The sequence below is a fragment of the Apodemus sylvaticus genome, chromosome X (genome assembly GCF_947179515.1).
Source record: "Apodemus sylvaticus chromosome X, mApoSyl1.1, whole genome shotgun sequence".
NCBI classification, from domain to species: domain Eukaryota; kingdom Metazoa; phylum Chordata; class Mammalia; order Rodentia; family Muridae; genus Apodemus; species Apodemus sylvaticus.
The window spans coordinates 120,536,388-120,555,116 of NC_067495.1; the positions used below are offsets into that span (position 1 = coordinate 120,536,388).

At 37.9% G+C, this 18,729-nt stretch overlaps 1 pseudogene; it reads left to right on the forward strand.

Moving 5' to 3' along the window:
- Positions 1-13,748: 13,748 nt before the first annotated feature.
- On the forward strand, positions 13,749-14,005 carry LOC127675070 (40S ribosomal protein S27-like; annotated as a pseudogene).
- The last annotated feature ends 4,724 nt before the right edge of the window (positions 14,006-18,729 follow it).

An 18,729-nucleotide genomic window follows, 5' to 3' on the forward strand; every position in this document is an offset into this window, starting at 1 on the left:
GGCTGGCACAGAAAGACTACATAATCAAAGACTGCCTGGGCTAATAGAGTAAGTTCAAAGACCAATAGCAACTCAGTGAGACTGCTTCAAAGTAAAAAATAAAGACAAAAGGAAAAAAAACAGATTTCTAACATCAGAGAGAGCAAAACATGTTATTTGTAAGCTAGAAGAATTAGAGATCTAGCCTGCCCACTTGGCACAGAGACACAGGTAACCTAACTACACTCTCCTGAAAATGCCTCGTCCATTTTGGTTGTCTCTTCACCAGCTACTTTCCAGAAACTACAGGCTCTCTTTCTTTGATACTAGACAGATCTTAACCCTCTTCCCACCAGGAGCTATCTTTCCTATCTACATGGCATAAAGACACAGCTAAGCTATCATCACCTATCTACACAGCCCCATCAAATCTGGTAGCCTCATAGCTGCTTAACAGGGACCTAGACATTCTCCTCCCAGTTCCTCTTTCTCCTCCACCAGCTCTCAACATGCATCCCAAAAGTGATTCTCTGAACACCACTCATGGCCCAAAGACCCAGACTGCTCCTACCCTCTTCACAACACACCAGAACCCTGCCAGCTGACAGACTAGGACCCTTCCATTACCATACCTTGAGAAGGAAAAGCTAGTCCTTCCTTGGACACTGCTAGGTAAAACTTATTCCAATGTTCTTGACTGAGCTTCAGAAGTCACCAGAATGTGGCAGGCAAGCAGAAGCAATGAGAAAGTGATTGAATCCTTAAATATCGAACAAAAAGATGAAATTGGTTTCCCAATGCTATTATAAATTAGTCCCTTTCGTGAACATGATAAACACCTCTAACGAAAGAAGGAAGATGACTTAAAGAAATAAATAATGAACAAAAGAAAAAGAATTAAGCATCAAACTAATAGCAGGTTATCATATCCCAGTGCAGGGGAAAAAACATATATAAAACCAAATAACATATCAACACCAAAAAATTCTAACCCCATAGTAATCAGTCCACTTGAATGACTTAGAAGAACTCTCAGACAAATAATTCAAGAGTGATTTTAACTATAGTTAACTCTAAAAAGACAAAGAGATGAATGAAATAAAAAAGTCAATCTAAGACATGAAATTAAAGTTTAAATCATTTAAAGAAAAATCAAACTGAAACAATGCAAAAAAAAAAAAAAACTCAATATGCCCATCAAAAGCATCATCAATAAAAGGGGATCATGCTGAAAAAAGATCCAGGGATGGAAGACAAAAATAGAGAGATTGGATCACTCAATAAAGGTTAATGATTTAAAAGATGTCTGAATGGTACATGGGAGAGTTTTGACACACTATGAAAAAACTCAACCTCTAAGCTTTGAGCATAGAAGAAGTCCTAATGGGCAAGTGGAGATGTCAGCATAAATTTGCACCCTAGGCAAAACTATTGGAAATTAATACCAATTGGAGAGGAGGAGTCAACTTTCCTTAAGAGTGTAGTTCCTACAAAGCAAAGGATGTTCCACTCATCCAAGAATACCCAAGGCGGTGCAATCCAGACTTGATTGGTATAAAATAAAAATCAAGAGACAAAGTTGGAAGGGTATAGAAGGGGGATGAATTGAGAAGAGTGGGGAAGGTGTGGATATGTTCACATAGTATCAAACTGTCAAGGAACTAATAAAAATACTTCCAGTATTCATATCTTGAATCTGAGATTGCATGTAAAGACTGCATTCCATTGTATAGATGATCCATATTTTCTTTATCCATTCACCCACTAATAGAAACTGAAGATGTTTCCATGTCTTGGCTATTGTATATAGTCTGAGATACATGAGAACATGCAGTTATCTTTTCAAAATAACCTCCTAATCAGGAATCCAAACAGAGAAATAAAATGAGGAAGTAATGCAAGATATGAGGAGAATTCAACAAAAAGAAAGCTGAAGAAAAACCAATCTGAAATGGCAGAAATTAAAAACATACATCAAATTAAAAGCTACTAGCAAAGTTTCCCCAATAGATCACATCAAAGGGAGGAAAGGATGTATGAGCTTAAATACAGGGTAGAGAAGCTGGAACAAACAAACACAAAGGTGAGACAATAAGATTACAAAACAGATTTCCCAGTAGTGGGTAGAAAAGTAGACACAAGCTCTCATTCTTAACCCAGAAGCTATCTCTAATTGATAACTTCTTATAACAGAAAAATTTAGTTTTCTCAAAATGATCCTCACTGGTTATACAAACCTTGCTTAAGGGTACACTCCATGCCCCTTATTAGGTGACTAACACAAAATGAACTCAATTGTGGTTTTGTAGATTGTTTTCTCTCATAATGCTTTGTTTGTGCAATTTTTTTTACCTCACTTGTCTTTGTTTATCTACTATGTCTTCTAGTTTTGTGCTTTTATGGGTTGTGCATAAATGCACATGGCATGTGTGCATCTCTCTGTATATATGGATTTCTCATGCTTTTTTCATTTTGTATTCTTTGTCTCTTTGCTTCTTCTCTCGTTGCTTTCTTTTGTTCTGGTTTGGGTTTTTTTGGCCTATTTATTTTCTAGGAAAGGAGAGAAGAAAGGTGTCAAGTTACATGAGTGGGGAGATGGGATGATCTAAGGGTTGAGGGAGGGAAATGTGATCAGAATATACTGTATAAAAATATTTTCAATTAAAATTGTTTCCCACGTGACTTTTTCAAACATACTTGGTGTTAGCTATGCCTTCCCTAACACCTCTACTTCCCTACCCTCCAAATTGAACCTCATACCCCTAATTTTCCATTTCTTCTTTCATAACACCTATGTTCTACTATCCTTCCTCTTTAAGAAACTTCTTCACTCCCAATAGACCCTGGCTTCTGCAGATCCTCCAAATTAAACATACAAATATAAAGATGCAACACTAAGATTCATATTTAAAGATAATATGTGGCTTTTGTCTTTCCATGTCTGTCATACTGTGGGCAGGGTACCTTTATTTCAAGTTCCATTTATTTACTCGATAATTTCACAATTTCATGTTTATTTACAGTTGAACAAAATTCCATTTTGTGTATGAGCCACATTTTCATTATGCATCATGAGTTGATGGACATCTCAGTAATTTCTGTATCCTAGCTCTTGCAAATACAGCAGCAACGAACATGGATAAATTAAGTACATAACCAGGTGTAGTAGAGCTAGTTCAAAAAGTAGATATATTATCTAGAATTTTAAAGCACCACAACACTGATTTCCATTGTTGCTGCCCCAGCTTGTATTCCCAGGTATGGTGAAATAAGAATTTATCATGCTCACATTTTTCTCAGCCATTTGTTGTCATGTGGGTTTATATCTGGGATTTAAATTCTATTCTATTGATAGATGTACATCATTTTTGTGCTGATAATTATATTTTTACTACTTGAAATAAGACATGGTGCTTCCTTCAGAACTTTTTGCCCCATTAGTTTATTTATTCACTTTTCATCCAGATCACAGCCCCCCCATCCTCTGGATTCCCCCATAACAGCCCCTCCTTCTCTCTCCCTGTCCCCTTCTCCTTCAGTAAGAGGGAAGCCCACTTCCCTAGGATACAAACCCACCCTGGCACATCAAGCCACTGCAGGACTAGGTATATCCTCTCCTACTAATGCCAGACAAGGCAGCCCAGTTAGGGGAACAGAGTCCACAGTCAAGCATCAGAATCAGGAATAGCCCCCTCTCCAGTTGTTGGGGGACCCACATAAAAACCAAGCTGCACATCTGCTACATATGTGCAGGGGGCCTGGGTCCAGCCCATGCATGCTCATTGGTTGGTAGTTCAGTCTCTGGGAGTCCCCAAGTGTCCAGGTTAGTTGACTCTTCAGGTCTTCCTGTGGAGTTCCTACCCGCTTAGGGGGCATCAAACCTTCCCCCAACTCTTCCATAAGAGTCCCCAAGCTTTATCTACTGTTTGGCTGTAGGTGTGTGTATCCATCTGACTCAGCTGCAGGATGGAGGCTCTCGGATGGCAACATGCTCTGTCTACAAGCATAACAGAGTATCATTAATAATATCAGAAATTGGTGCTTGCCCATGGGATGGATCTCAAGTCAGACCAGTCACTGGTTGTCCATTCCCACAGTCTCTGCGCCATCTTTGTCTCTCTGCTTCTTGTACACTTAGTACACTTAAACAAGGATGTCAAAAGTTTATAAAAATTAAAACTGCTAGAAATTAGTAAAGAAGACAAAAATTAATATGAAAAAAATTCCTGTTTCTACTCAACCCCCCTTTAGCATCAAATATTGGGAGGAGTATGATTCCTCATATCAAGCAGTTCCTCATTTTCCTGTGCACCTGGGACATGTCTAATTCTTTAATTAAGTTCTGGCATTAGTAATCTGGAGTTATTAGTTTCAGACAGTACATGAGTCATGAGCTCAGCTCCACTAGGTTAGTATTCACTCTTCAAAAATCAACAGCACATACTATGTGCCCAGATAACTTATACTTCTCTCTGGCTTGGTAACAAATCAGAGGTTTTAGGACTCTTTCTCAATTTCAGTCATTTGTTAAAAAAAGGTCAAAGAATTCAGAAAAGCATTTTTTTAATATTTTTAATTCATGAAAAAGGTGTCATAAGGGGCATAAGTGAATGGTCACGAGATGCTTAGGACTAGTTCTAGAACAGTCTCAAGTTTGAACTCTTATGTCCCTGTGGAGTGATGTGTATAGCAATACTCAGAATTGAACAAACTTGAAGCTCTCCAAATGTTATTGCTAAAAAATTTTAATTAAAGTTCTACTATGTAAGCATGAATGATTAAATTATTTGTTGTGGGCAATAAATTCAGTCTTCTGAAATCCCTCTCCCTTCCCTATACAACAGACTGGAGCTGAAAGTTCTACCCTTCTCTTGACTACTTCCTCTGCCAAACATAGTCCTTTTCAATGTTAAACAGCATAACAACTATGAGTTATCTCATTAATGTACAAGTAATTAATCACTCTGGATATTTTTTTAATATTTTTATTTTCTATATTCTTTGTTTACATTCCAAATGATTTCCCCTTTCCCGGATCCCCCCTCCCCATATGTCCCATAAACCTTCTTCTCTCCACCCCTTCTCCAATCACCTCCCTCCTTTTTCTCTGTCCTTATATTCCATTACAATGCTATATCAATCCTTTCCACGATCAGGACCCTCTCCATACTTCGTCATGGGAGTCATTTGTTATGCAATTTGTGCCTTGGGTATTCAGGGCTTCTGGGCTAATTAATATCCACTTATCAGAGATTGCATTCAATGTGTATTCTTTTGTGATTGGGTTACCTCGCTTAGGATGATATTTTCCAGATCAAACAATTTGCCTAAAAATTTTGTGAATTCATTGTTTCTAATTGCTGAGTAGTATTCCATTGTGTAAATATACCACATTTTCTGTATCCATTCGTCCTTGGAGGGGCATCTGGGTTCTTTCCAGCTTCTGGCTATTATAAATAAAGCTGCTATGAACATAATGGAGCATGTGTCTTTATTGCATGCCGGGGAATCCTTTGGGTATATGCCCAGGAGAGGTATAGCAGGGTCCTCTGGAAGTCTCATGTCCAGTTTTCGGGGGAACCTCCAGACTGATTTCCACAGTGGTTGTACCATCTTGCAGCCCCACCAGCAGTGGAGGAGTGTTCCTCTTTCTCCACATCCTCGCCAACACCTGCTGTCTCCTGATTTTTTGACCTTAGCCATTCTGACTGGTGTAAGGTGAAAAATCTCAGGGTTGTTTTGATCTGCATTTCCCTAATGACTAATGATGTTGAGCACTTCTTAAGGTGCCTCTCAGGTGCTTCTAGGCCATCCGAATTTCGTCAGGTGAAAATTCTTTGTTTAGATCTGTACCCCATTTTTTAATAGGGTTATTTGGTTCCCTGGAGTCTAACTTCTTGAGTTTTTTGTATATATTGGATATTAGCCCTCTATCAGATGTGGGGTTGGTGAATATCCTTTCCCAATTTGATGGTTGCCGTTTTGTCCTTTTAACAGTGTCCTTTGCCTTACAGAAACTTTGAAATTTTATGAGGTCCCATTTGTCAATTCTTGATCTTAAAGCATAAGCTATTGGTGATCTGTTCAGGAACTTTTCCCCTGTGCCCATGTCCTCAAGGGTCTTCCCCAGTTTCTTTTCTATTAGTTTCAGTGTGTCTGGTTTTACATGGAGGTCCTTGATCCACTTGGAGTGAAGTTTAGTACATGGAGATAAGAATGGATGAATTCGCATTCTTCTGCATGCTGACCTCCAATTAAACCAGCACCATTTGTTGAAAAGGCTATCATTTTTCCACTGGATGTTTTTGGCTCCTTTGTCTAAGATCAAGTGACCATAGGTGTGTGGATTCATATCTGGGTCTTGAATTCTATTCCATTGGCCCACTTGCCTGTCATTGTACCAATACCATGCAGTTTTTAACACTATTGCTCTGTAGTATTGCTTGAAGTCAGGGATACTGATTCCCCTAGAATTTCTTTTGTTGTTGAGAATAATTTTAGCTATCCTGGGTTTCTTGTTATTCCAGATGAATTTGAGAATTGCTTTTTCTAACTCTGTGAAGAACTGTGTTGGGATTTTGATGGGGATTGCATTGAATCTGTAGATTGCTTTTGGCAAGATGGCCATTTTAACTATATTAATCATGCCAATCCACGAACATGGAAGATTTTTCCATTTTCTGAGGTCTTCTTCAATTTCCTTCTTCAGAGACCTGAAGTTCTTGTCATATAGATCTTTCACTTGTTTGGTTAGAGTCACACTAAGATACTTTATATTGTTTGTGGCTATTTTGAAGGGTGTCATTTCATTAACTTCTTCCTCAGTCTGCTTATCCTTTGAGTATAGGAAGGCAACTGATTTGCTTGAGTTGATTTTATAACCAGCCACTCTGCTGAAGTTGTTTATCAGCTGTACGAGTTCTCTGGTGGAGGTTTTCAGGTCACTTAAGTAGACTATCATGTCATCTGCAAATAGTGATAATTTGACTTCTTCCTTTCCAATTTGTATCCCCTTGACCTCCTTATGTTGTCTAATTGCTCTAGCTAGAACTTCAAGTACTATATTGAAAAGATATGGAGAGAGAGGACAGCCTTGTCTAGTCCCTGATTTTAGTGGGATTGCTTCAAGTTTCTCTCCATTTCGTTTGATATTGGCTACTGGTTTGCTGTATATTGCTTTAACAATGTTTAGGTATGGACCTTGAATTCCTGTTCTTTCCAAGACTTTTAGCATGAAAAGATGCTGGATTTTGTCAAATGCTTTTTCTGCAACTAATGAGGTGATCATATGGTTTTTTTCTTTGAGTTTGTTTATGTAGTGGATAGCATTGATGGATTTCCTTATATTGAACCATCCCTGCATCCCTGGGATGAAGCCAAGTTGATCATGGTGGATGATCGTTTTGATGTGTTTTTGGATTCGGTTGGCAAGAATTTTATTAAGTATTTTTGCATCAATATTCGTAAGAGAAATTGGCCTGAAGATCTCTTTCTTTGTTGGATCTTTGTGGGGTTTTGGTATCAGCATAATTGTGGCTTCATAGAACGAGTTGGGTAGAGTTCCTTCTGTTTCTATTTTGTGGCATAGTTTGAAGAGTATTGGTGTTAAGTCTTCTATGAAGGTCTGATAGAACTCTGCACTGAATCCATCTGGTCCCGTGCTTTTTTTGGTTGCGAGACTTTCTATGACCCTGTTTATTTCTTCAGGTGTTATGGGACTGTTTAGTTGATCTATTTGATCCTGATTCAGTTTTGGTGTCGTATGTCTGTCTAGGAAACTGTCCATTTCCTCCAGATTCTCTAGTTGTGTTGAGTATAGGCTTTTAAGTTTGTTTAATCTGGATACTATCTCTGTGTCCTTTGGTTAGTCTGGCTAAGGGTTTATCTATCTTGTTGATTTTCTCAAAGAACCAGCTCCTGGTTTTGTTAATTCTTTGTATGGTTCTCTTTGTTTCTACTTGATTGATTTCGGCCCTGAGTTTGATGATTTCCTGCCTTCTACTCCTCCTGGGTGAAATAGCTTCTTTTTGTTCCAGGGCTTTCAGGTGTGTCATTAAGCTGTTAGTGTATGCTCTCTCCATTTTCTTTTTGGAGGAACTCAGGGCTATCAGTTTTCCTCTTAGCACTGCTTTCAATGTGTCCCATAGATTTGGGTATGTTGTGTCTTCATTTTCATTGTGTTCTAAAAAGTCTTTAATTTCTTTCTTTATTTCTTCCTTGACCAAGGTATCATTGAGTAGAATATTGTTCAGTTTCCATGTGTATGTGGGTTTTCTGTTGTTTTTGTTGCTATTGAAGACCACTTTTACTCCATAGTGATCTGATAGGAGGCATGGGATTAATTTGATCTTCTTATATTTGTTGAGGTCTGTCTTGTGACCAATTATATGGTCGATTTTGGAGAAGATACCATGAGGAGCTGAGAAAAAGGTATATTCTTTTGCTTTAGGATAGAATGTTCTATATATATCTGTTAAATCTAATTGGTCCAAAGCTTCAATTAGTTTCATTGTGTCCCTGTTTAGTTTCTGTTTTCCTGATCGGTCCATTGAGGAAAGTGCAGTGTTGAAGTCACCCACAATTATTGTGTTAGGTGCAATGTGTGCTTTGAGCTATAATAAAGTGTCTTTTATGAATGAGGGTGCCCTTGCATTTGGAGCATATATGTTATGTTCAGGATTGAGAGTTCTTCTTGTTGTATTTTTCCTTTGACCAGCAAGAAGTGTCCCTCAGAGTCTCTTTTGATGACTTTGGGTTGAAAGTCAATTTTATCTGATATTAAAATGGCTACTCCAGCTTGTTTTCTGAGACCATTTGCTTGTAAAATTGTCTTCCAGCCTTTTACTCTAAGGTAGTGTTTGTCTTTGACCCTGAGGTGTCTTTCCTGTATGCAGCAAAATGTAGGGTCCTGTTTACATATCCAGTCGGTTAGTCTATGTCTTTTTATTGGGGCATTGAGTCCATTGATGTTAAGAGATATTAAGGAATAGTGATTGTTACTTCCTGTCGTTTTTGACGTTATTTTTTAAATTTGATTGGTTAACTTCTTTGGGGTTTGATGAAAGGTTACTACCTTACTTTTTCCAGGGTGAAGTTTCCCTCCTTGTATTGGTGTTTTCCTCCTATTATCCTTTGTAGGGCTGGGTTTGTGGATAGATATTGGGTAAACTTGGTTTTGTCATGGAATATCTTAGTTTCTCCATCTACGGTGATTGATATAGTAGTTTTGGCTGGCATTTGTGTTCTCTTAGAATCTGCATGAGATCTGCCCAGGACCTTCTAGCCTTCATAGTCTCAGGTGAAAAGTCTGCTGTGATTCTGATAGGTCTTCCTTTATATGTTACTTGGCCTTTTTCTCTTACTGCCTTTAATATTCTTTCTTTGTTTAGTACATTTGGTGTTTTGATTATTATGTGACGGGAAGTATTTCTGTTCTGGTCCAGTCTGTTTGGAGTTCTGTAGGCTTCTTGTATATTCATGGGCATCGCTCTCTTTAGGTTAGGGAAGTTTTCTTCCATAATTTTATTGAAGATATTTGCTGGCCCTTTAAGTTGTAAATCTTCACTCTCATCTATGCCTATAATCCTTAGGTTTGGTCTTCTCATTGTGTCCTGGATTTCCTGGATATTTTGGGTTACAAGCTTTTTGCATTTTGCATTTTCTTTAACTGTTGAGTCCATGGTTTCTATGGTATCTTCAGCATCTGAGATTCTTTCTTCTAGCTCTTGTATTCTGTTGTTGATATTTGCATCTCTGTCCCCTGATTTCTTCCCAAGGCTTTCTATCTCCAAAATTGTCTCCCTTTGAGTTTTCTTAGTTGTTTCTACTTCTGATTTTAGATCCTGGATGGTTTTGCTTAGCTCCTTCACTTGCTTGTTTGTGCTTTCCTGTAATTCTTTAAGAGATTTTTGTGATTCCTCTTTCATTACCTCAGCCTGTTGACCAAAGTTCTCCTGTATTTCTTTAAGTGTTTTTTGCGTTTCCTCCTTATTGGCTTTTGTATTCTCCTGAATTTCTTTCAGTGATTTTTGTGTTTCCCTTGCAAGGGCTTCTAACTTTTGATCCATTTTCTCCTGAATTTCTTTAAGTATGTCCTTCATGTGTTCCTGTACCAGCATCATGACCAGTGATTTTAAAGCCAAGTCTTGTTTTACTGGTGTGGTGGGGTATCCAGGACATGTTGTTAAAGGAGAATTGGGTTCAGATGTTGCCATATTGCCTTGATTTCTGTTAGTGACGTTCCTGCATTTGCCTTTTGCCATCTAGTTCTCACTGGTGTTAGTTGGTCTTGTCAATGATGGACTCACCTGTGCAAGCTGCCTCTTCCCAGGTGGCCTCTGGTGCACAGCTTACCTCCTGCACTGCCTGGAGTCAGGGTGCTGTTGCCCAGGCTGTTCAGATCCTGAAGCAGACACCTGAAGGCTCATGCCAGGGCCCGCTGGATTCACCAGAGCACACTGACTTCTCTCAGCTGGCCTCTGGGAAGCCTGCCTCTTGCAGGACCTGGAGATGTGGCCCTTCCACCCAGGCTGATCTGGATCCGGAAGCAGGGAGATCTGAGGGCTCCCGCCAGAGGCCTCAGGACGGGAACCTAAGCTCTGTGCCACTGGAGCAAGCTGTGTGCTCCCAGACTGCCTCTGGGTGCACACCAGGTCTCCAGCACTTCCTGGAGACCGAGCGCTGTGGCCCAGGCTGTTCAGATCCCAAAGCAGGCGCCTGAAGGCTCCTGCTGGAGCCCGCTGTGTTCACCAGAGCACACTGACTTCTCCCCGCTGGCCACCCGGATGCCCCTCTTGCCTCTTTCAGGACCTGGAGGTGTTGCCACCCAAGCTGATCTGGTTCCCCACTCTGGATATTTTAAAAGTCTTTGAAGATCTCTTATCAGAGGTTGGAGATGATGACCATGTATGACAAATGGTCAGGAAAAAAAACCCTTTATGAGTTGTGTCTAGAACCCAGGGAAGACCCTGATACATATTATGCAAAACTGAGAAACAATTCATATAATATAAAATAATTTGCAGGGTTAATGTACTCCCAAACAAAAGTACAAAGGTATTTTTTTATGGAAATAAAAAAAAAAACCAGTCCTAAAATTCCTATGGAATCTCAAAGAAAACAAAATAGCTTAAACCATCTAGGTGAAAAGTAAAAGTAGAAGACTTATTCTTTGTTATTGTAAAACTTGCTTAGCTGCAATAGGCAAAGAAGAATGAAAACAAAACAACACTGGCGTGGCTACCACATAAAGATAATATATGTTTAGATGCTTAGAGAAGAGAAGAGAACTCAGAAGTCAACCATCACATAAGTGATTTTTAACAGGGGTTCTAAGAAAGCATTCAATGTATAATAGCTCATTTAAACACATATTTATGAATATATGTAACAACAATAATCAAAGAAAAAGCTCCCCAAGAATTTTGAGTGGGAGTAATGTGGGGAGACATAGGGAGTATTGAAGGGAGAAGACAAGAGAAAGGTTAGAGACAGAATAAAAAATTGGTACAATTATATTTGAATTGAGAATTTTTAAATTATTAAGGAAAATGTGCTGGAAAACCTGAACACACACACACACGCACGCACACGCACAAAAGAAATAATCATATTTTATCTATTTTTAATTCAAAGTAGATTTAAGATTGAAATGCAACAGTTAAGTGCTTAGAAAGCAGTCCAAACCCTTCACAGCCTTGATTTTTTTCTATAGATTTCAATATATTCATAGATATATAACCACTGGAGAAAACAGAATAACATTCCTCAGAAGATTAAAAATTAAAAGGTGGTCTATCTTGGTGGTTGGTTTCTCTGAAAAAGAGAAGCTCTGTTTTCTTCAGAGCCATGGCCTTTTCCTAGGTTTTCCATGCTCCAACAAATGGCCCTATAACCGTGTGCATGTATATGAAAAATACTAAATGGTTTTGATGGGTTCTAAACTAAAAAAAGAGAAGGAATGTTGTTTCAAGGTAGATGTTGGGGGACAGGTATCTTGAAGTCGGAGAGTGTGGGTAGATATAGTCTAAATAAATTCTGTCTGTATATGAAGTTCTTGAAGTTAAGATAAAATATTTTTTAAATATGGCATATTCATGCAATGGAATTCTATTGAATCATAAAAAGCATGAACCTCAGTATATGCTAAATGAACTGTCAAACACCCAGCAAAGGGAAAAACAGTCACAAATCCTCACATTTAGCATGACTAGTCCCTACATTTTGAAAATCACTAGCTAGGCAAAGCTTTCAGTTGTAGGATTGGGATGCATTTGGTTGAGTTGTTGGCTGACAGAATCCCTTGGACATCTCTAAACAACATAGCTGGTACTAGGACAGAAGGCTACCTTCAGGAAACTAAGAGCAGGGCCCCATTGTTAAGGACAACACCCACTTAATTTAGAGAGGTTGAGCTGGTGCCTGTATAAAGCCTTCACCTTTTATGTTCTAGGCCCCTTTGGCAAGGAAAGGTACTCTGCAGACTAAGAGAAACATAGACACCAACCCAGACTCAAACCATTGACCTACAATACGTCATAATTACAAGATGTCCTGTGTCATTCAGAACTTGAAGTAGCCAACCAATGTCTGGTTTTAGTTGAGGCCACGCCAGCAGGGGAACCCATGCTATACACTGCCTAGATGGCCAGGAACCAGAGACTGGATAGCCAAGAAACCTAGACACAACTGAAAAAAATGTTTAAAAAATGATTCCTAATGATAGTCAGCTATACTCATAGATTAATGCCTTGTCCAGTCATCATCAGAGAGGCTTTCCCCAACAGCAGATGGGAGCAGATGCAGAGACCCACAGTCAGACATTATGGGGATTTAAGAACCCAACAAAAGAGAGGGAGGAAAGACTAAAGAAATCAGAATGGGGAGTACTACTCACCAACTCAACCAAGCAGGGCTCCTATGGGCTCACATATACTGAAGCAGCAAGCATAGGCCCTGTGTGGGTCTGCATGAGGTTCTTCAGACAAATGTAATACTTCTATGGACATGTGAGAAGTAAATTAAAGCCATAAGGTACTCAGCTCTCCTAGTGTATCTTAAAAGCTACTATAACAACAGTCAGGCTTCTAGAGTTACCTCTCCATGGTTCCAATCTCCACGGCAACATGCCTATAAGTTCTAGGCATAATAGTAGGTCCCAAATGATCATTTTTACCCACTCTATATGTCCTAGGGAGAATATTTGGGTGAATATTAACCTTGAATCATATGACTCCTTTCTCTATAAGTTCTGAAGGCTAGCCTTTCTTGGTTTTTTTACCACTATTTATGGTAGGAAAATAAGTCTGATAATACTAGCTCCTTTTTTTGTGGTCTGACTAACAAGTCATGGCAACATTTGATATTTAAATCTATAAAATGGTATGTTGATGCATTTTGGTACAAACATATTCTCTAACCCTGGGTGAAACTATAAAAAATTGTTAAAGAATAACAAATAACATTTGTTATGTATTTATGTGCCTCAGAATTCTGAGAACTTTATATGGATGTACTCTTACCTAAACTTTACCACCTACATACAAAAAAAAAAAAAAAAGATGACTAAGGCTAAGGAAGTATTTACTTGTCCATATTCACATGACCAGTAAATAGTAAAGTCAAATTTCAAACCTTACACTTTCATTCTGGCCCCCATGCTCTTTTTCATTGTATCATACTGCCAAGAAACATGTATTGAGATTAAAATGCATGCAAGTCATGATTTCACCTCAGAGATCTGGAGCAGCTGTGCTGGCAGAGCCATCACCATGCTTCTGGCGCGAGATCTATCCCACCTTTCCCTGGAAAAGGAAAAGAAAAAAATATAAGAAGAAACAGCTGGTTAAGAGCCCAAGTTCTTATTTCATGGATGTGAAATGTCCAAGTTACTACAAGATTACTACAGTTTTCAGCCATATTCGGACAGTGGTTCTTTGTGTGCGTTGCTCAACAGTGTTGTGCCAGTTCATAGGAAGAAAAAGCCAGGCTCACAGAGGGCTGTTCATTTAGAAGAAAGCAACATTAATGCTCTATACAGCCTCCTGATTCTGTCTTTTCTCACAGGATGCCCTATCAAGCTCACTTACTCCCAAGATGATGTAATTATGTTTGATTTTATAAGGCATACTACAAAGACCTCCTATTCTGGTGTCAGGTTTTTATTTATTTATATTTTTTAGTTTTAATTATGGACCAAAAAAATGAATGCAACTCACTCCACAGAGTTTGTCTGTTGGATTTAAGAGCATCAGGATCCCTGGACCCCATGTTGCAGGGCTCTAAGTACAGTTATTTAGGAGACTGGTGCTAGAAGATTACAAGTTCAAGATTTGCCTAGATCTTGCATAGAATGAGAGTAAGGCTAGCCTAAGTAACTTAGCAAAACCCTGTCTTAAACGTTTTTTAAAGGGGATAGATAATATAACTCAGTGATAGGGCATTTTTTTTAACTGGGTGATGCCCTGAGTTCCAACCCCAACCAAAAGGGAAAAAAACCAGGATATCAATATATGTGAATAAACCATTTTATTTTTTTTATTAATCATTCCATTCATTTGTAACTTAAATGATATCCCACTTTCTGTTACCCCACCACCAACCCCCCCATCCCATATCTGCCCTCTCCTCTTCCCTTTGCCTGTATGAGGGTGCTCCTCCACCCACCAACCCTCTCCCTCCCCACCACTTCAGCATCCCCCTATGCTAGGCATAAACCATTTTATTATACCAAGTATAATAGTTTGAAAAACTCATGGAGGCAATGTGAATGTTCACTACTAAAGAAATTGTTTAAAAAAATTATAGTGCACTTGTATTTAACACTGAATGGTATTTGGCTACTAACTGAGATTAATCCACATGTGTTGAATTGTGGCGTCAAGTGACATATTAAAGATGGAAAACAAATTAGAGAATTCTATGAAGTGTGGCTCATAAATTACTCACATAATGTGTAGCACAGACCTCTCCCTTGAATGTCAGACTTTCTTCTGCATTTTTCCTCTTCAAGTTTCCAAAGCACTGCAAATTCCATATATCTAAAAACTGGGCATAGTGTTTTCTATCTCAAAACCTAATTGTTTCTTGTTTTCACTTCTTTGTTAAGAATATATATATATATATATATATATATATATATATATATATGACTCATCATTGACACCTCCCTTGGCCTAATATCATTTTTCTCTCCAATGCACTTTCTTCACAGTATACATAGTGAACTCTTCACCACATTCTATTGATTTTATAACCTAAATCCATCCCCAGTATCTCTACTCATTATTTCCATTGTACCACACTAGGTCAAATTACTAACACCTCTTACCTAAATTGCTAAAATTTTGAACTGAAATCATTCTTGGAAGAACTCTTGCCTATTTGAATACACCTTCCTTCTTCCACATGAAAGCAAAGAGAGCTGGCAATCTGGAAAAGTTTTGCCCTGATCAGAGTTGATCATACAGAAAGCATTGCATAATGTCATAATGTCAGCCAAAATTTTTTTGAAGTACCTTTTGTTTTTTGAAAGTAAGAAAAAGTTTCTTATTTGATAATGATGATGCACACATAAAGGAATTAACTTTTGACCTAATGTTTTGTATCTTGTGATGCTGAGTACAGGAAAAATGACAATAAGATGCACTTAAAATTCTTCATGAAAATGTATCCTTGTGTGAGGGGTATAAGAAAATGATTCTTTCCTGGGAGTTGCTCTACCAACCATGCCCTATTTATTCATCTTCCCAGCTTGGCTACCAGTCCATGGGTATTACAGCAGAAAGTCCTTTTTGTTTTTGAGCCATCCCTAAGTAATTAATGTTATAGCTTGAAAGTCCCCAAGTACCTGAGGCATGACAACACTTACAGAAATCTGCATTTATCCTGGGTTTCTTTCCTACTTTGTAACTCATCCTGATTCGCCTGTTTAGAATCCCAGCGCTCTGGGATTCTTTCCTACTTTGTAACTCATCCTGATTCTCCTGTTTAGAATCACAGAGTCCTTCATTAGTTCCCTAATCGTACCAATAGGCGGGTCTCATCATTGCTTAGTGATTCCTGAGAGATTGACTGTCATTTGATTCCTTTTAATAATGCTTGGAACTTCATGCCAAATGTCAACGCAGAACCTTGATAAGTTTCTCTATGATTTCCCTTTTCCAAAGAGTGGTTTTATGCCCCAACTAGACTACAGTGTTTGATGGAATTGATGTATTCATAATGGTTCTTAAAAAAATGACAAAGCTCTTAAAAAGGGGACAGGATGCATATTATCAACATGACTTCTTAATTGATAGGAGACTAGATTTAGCTTGGTAGATTGGCTCATAAAACTTTTAAAACACTTCAGACTTTTAGACATCTTGAACATAATATTTGAGATAATCCAATATGTACAATATTATCTTGTATTTATGTCAGCTTTTATTTCTCTTCAGTGTTTTCATGCTATCATTTTTGTTTGTGCCTGTTATATATCAGATCGAACACACCTTAGAATAGGTACTAAGTGAATTAAAAATCCTTTAAGTCCAAGAAATGATTGTTCCATGATTTGAATACTCTGGAGCAATTGACACAGCAATTTTGTATAGTATATGCAGTCAATTTTATATTTACACACATGTTATATCTTCATAAAGTTAAGGTTTAATGTTAAGCAACATATATAGGAATTCATGATCAGTTATGCTTCTTATTCTATGCCCAATGCCCATTTCATTAAGCCACCATTTTTCAAACTGTTTCTTATGAAAAGCTTGCACCTAGATTTATTCATACAGAAAGCATAGGGTTGTATCTAATGAACAGAAATTCCAAAAACCTGATCTTTATTTTCATCCATTTTGCATGTTAATATTTTGTGTGAAGTTTTACTTAAACCAGCATTCCATACCTAATTATTCCCAAAGAAAAAAGCTAGAGTTGTCATTCAAATATTGGATAAAATCAACTTTCAACCAAAAATCAAAAAAGATAAGGAAGGACATTTCTCACTCATCAAAAGAAAAAAAAATCTGCCAAGAATAATTCTCAATTCTGAACATCTATACTCCAAATGCAAGGGCACCCTCATTCGTAAAAGAAACGTTACTAAAGCTCAAAGCACACATTGCACCTCACACAATAGTAGTAGGAGACTTCAACACCCCACTCTATTCAATGGACAGATCAGGGAAACACAAACTGAACAGAGACACAGTGAAAATAACAGAAGTTATGAACCAAATGGATTTAACAGATATCTATAGAACATTTTATCCGAAATCAAAATAATATACCTTCTTCTAAACACCTCATGGTACCTTCTTCAAAATTGACCATATAATCTTGGTCACAAAACAGACCTCAACAGAGGTAAGATTGAAATAATCCCATGCCTCCTATCAGAGCACTACAGATTAAGGCTGGTCTTCAATAGCAACAAAACAACAGAAAGCCCACATACACATGGAAGCTGCACAACTCCCTACTCAATGATAACTTTGTCAAAGAAGGAATAAAAAAAGAAATTAAAAAGTTTTTAGAATTACAGCATACCCAAACTCATGGGACACAATGAAAGCAGTGTAAAGAGGAAAACACATAGCTCTTGAGTTCCTCCAAAAAGAAACTAGAGAGAGCATACACTAGCAGCTCGACAGCACACCAGAAAGCTCTAGAACAAAAAGAAGAAAATACACCCAAGAAAATTAGACAGTAGGACATAATTAAACTCAGGGCTGAAATCAACCAAGTAGAAACAAAAAGATCTATACAAAGAGTCAACAAAAACAGGAGCTGGATCTTTGAGAACATCAACACAATAGATAAACCCTTAGAGAGACTAACCGGAGGGCACAAAGACAGTATCCAAATTAACAAAATCAGAAATGAAAAGGAAACGGAGGGGATTCAAAAAAAATCATCAGATCCTACTACAAAAGCCTACACTCAACAAAACTGGAAAATCAGGGTTAAATGTACAATTTTCTAGACAGATACCAAATACCAAAGTTAAATCAGGATCAAATAAACCATCTAAATAGTCCTATAACCCCTAAAGAAATAGAAGCAGTCATTAAAAGTCTCCCAACCAAAAAAAGACCAGGACCACATGGGTTTAGTACAGAATTCTATCAGACCTTCGAAGAAGACATAATACCAATACTCTTCAAACTATTCCACAAAATAGAAACAGAAGGAACACTGCCCAATTCATTCTATGAAGCCACAGTTACACTGATGCCAAAACCTAACAAAGATCCAACAAAGAAAGACAACTTCAGATCAATTTCCCTTATGAATATTGATGCAAAAATACTAAATAAAATTCTGGCAAACTGAATCCAAGAACACATCAAAAACATCATTCACCACAATAAAGCAGGCTTCATCCCTGGGATGCAGGGATGGTTCAATATATGGAAATCCATCAATATAATCCACTACATAAACAAATTCTTTGAAAAGAACCCACATGATCATTTCATTACATGCTGAAAAAGTATTTGACAATATTCAACATCCCTTCATGTTAAAAATCTTGGAAAGATCAAGAATTCAAGGCCCATACCTAAACACAGTAAAATCAATATACAGCAAACCACTAGCCAACATCAAACTAAATGGAGAGAAACTTGAAGCCATCCCACTAAAATCAGGGACTAGACAAGCTGCCCTCTCTCTTCCTACCTATTCAATATAGTACTCGAAGTTCTAGCTAGAGCAATTTAGTCAACAAAAGGAGGTCAAAGGGATAAAAAAATG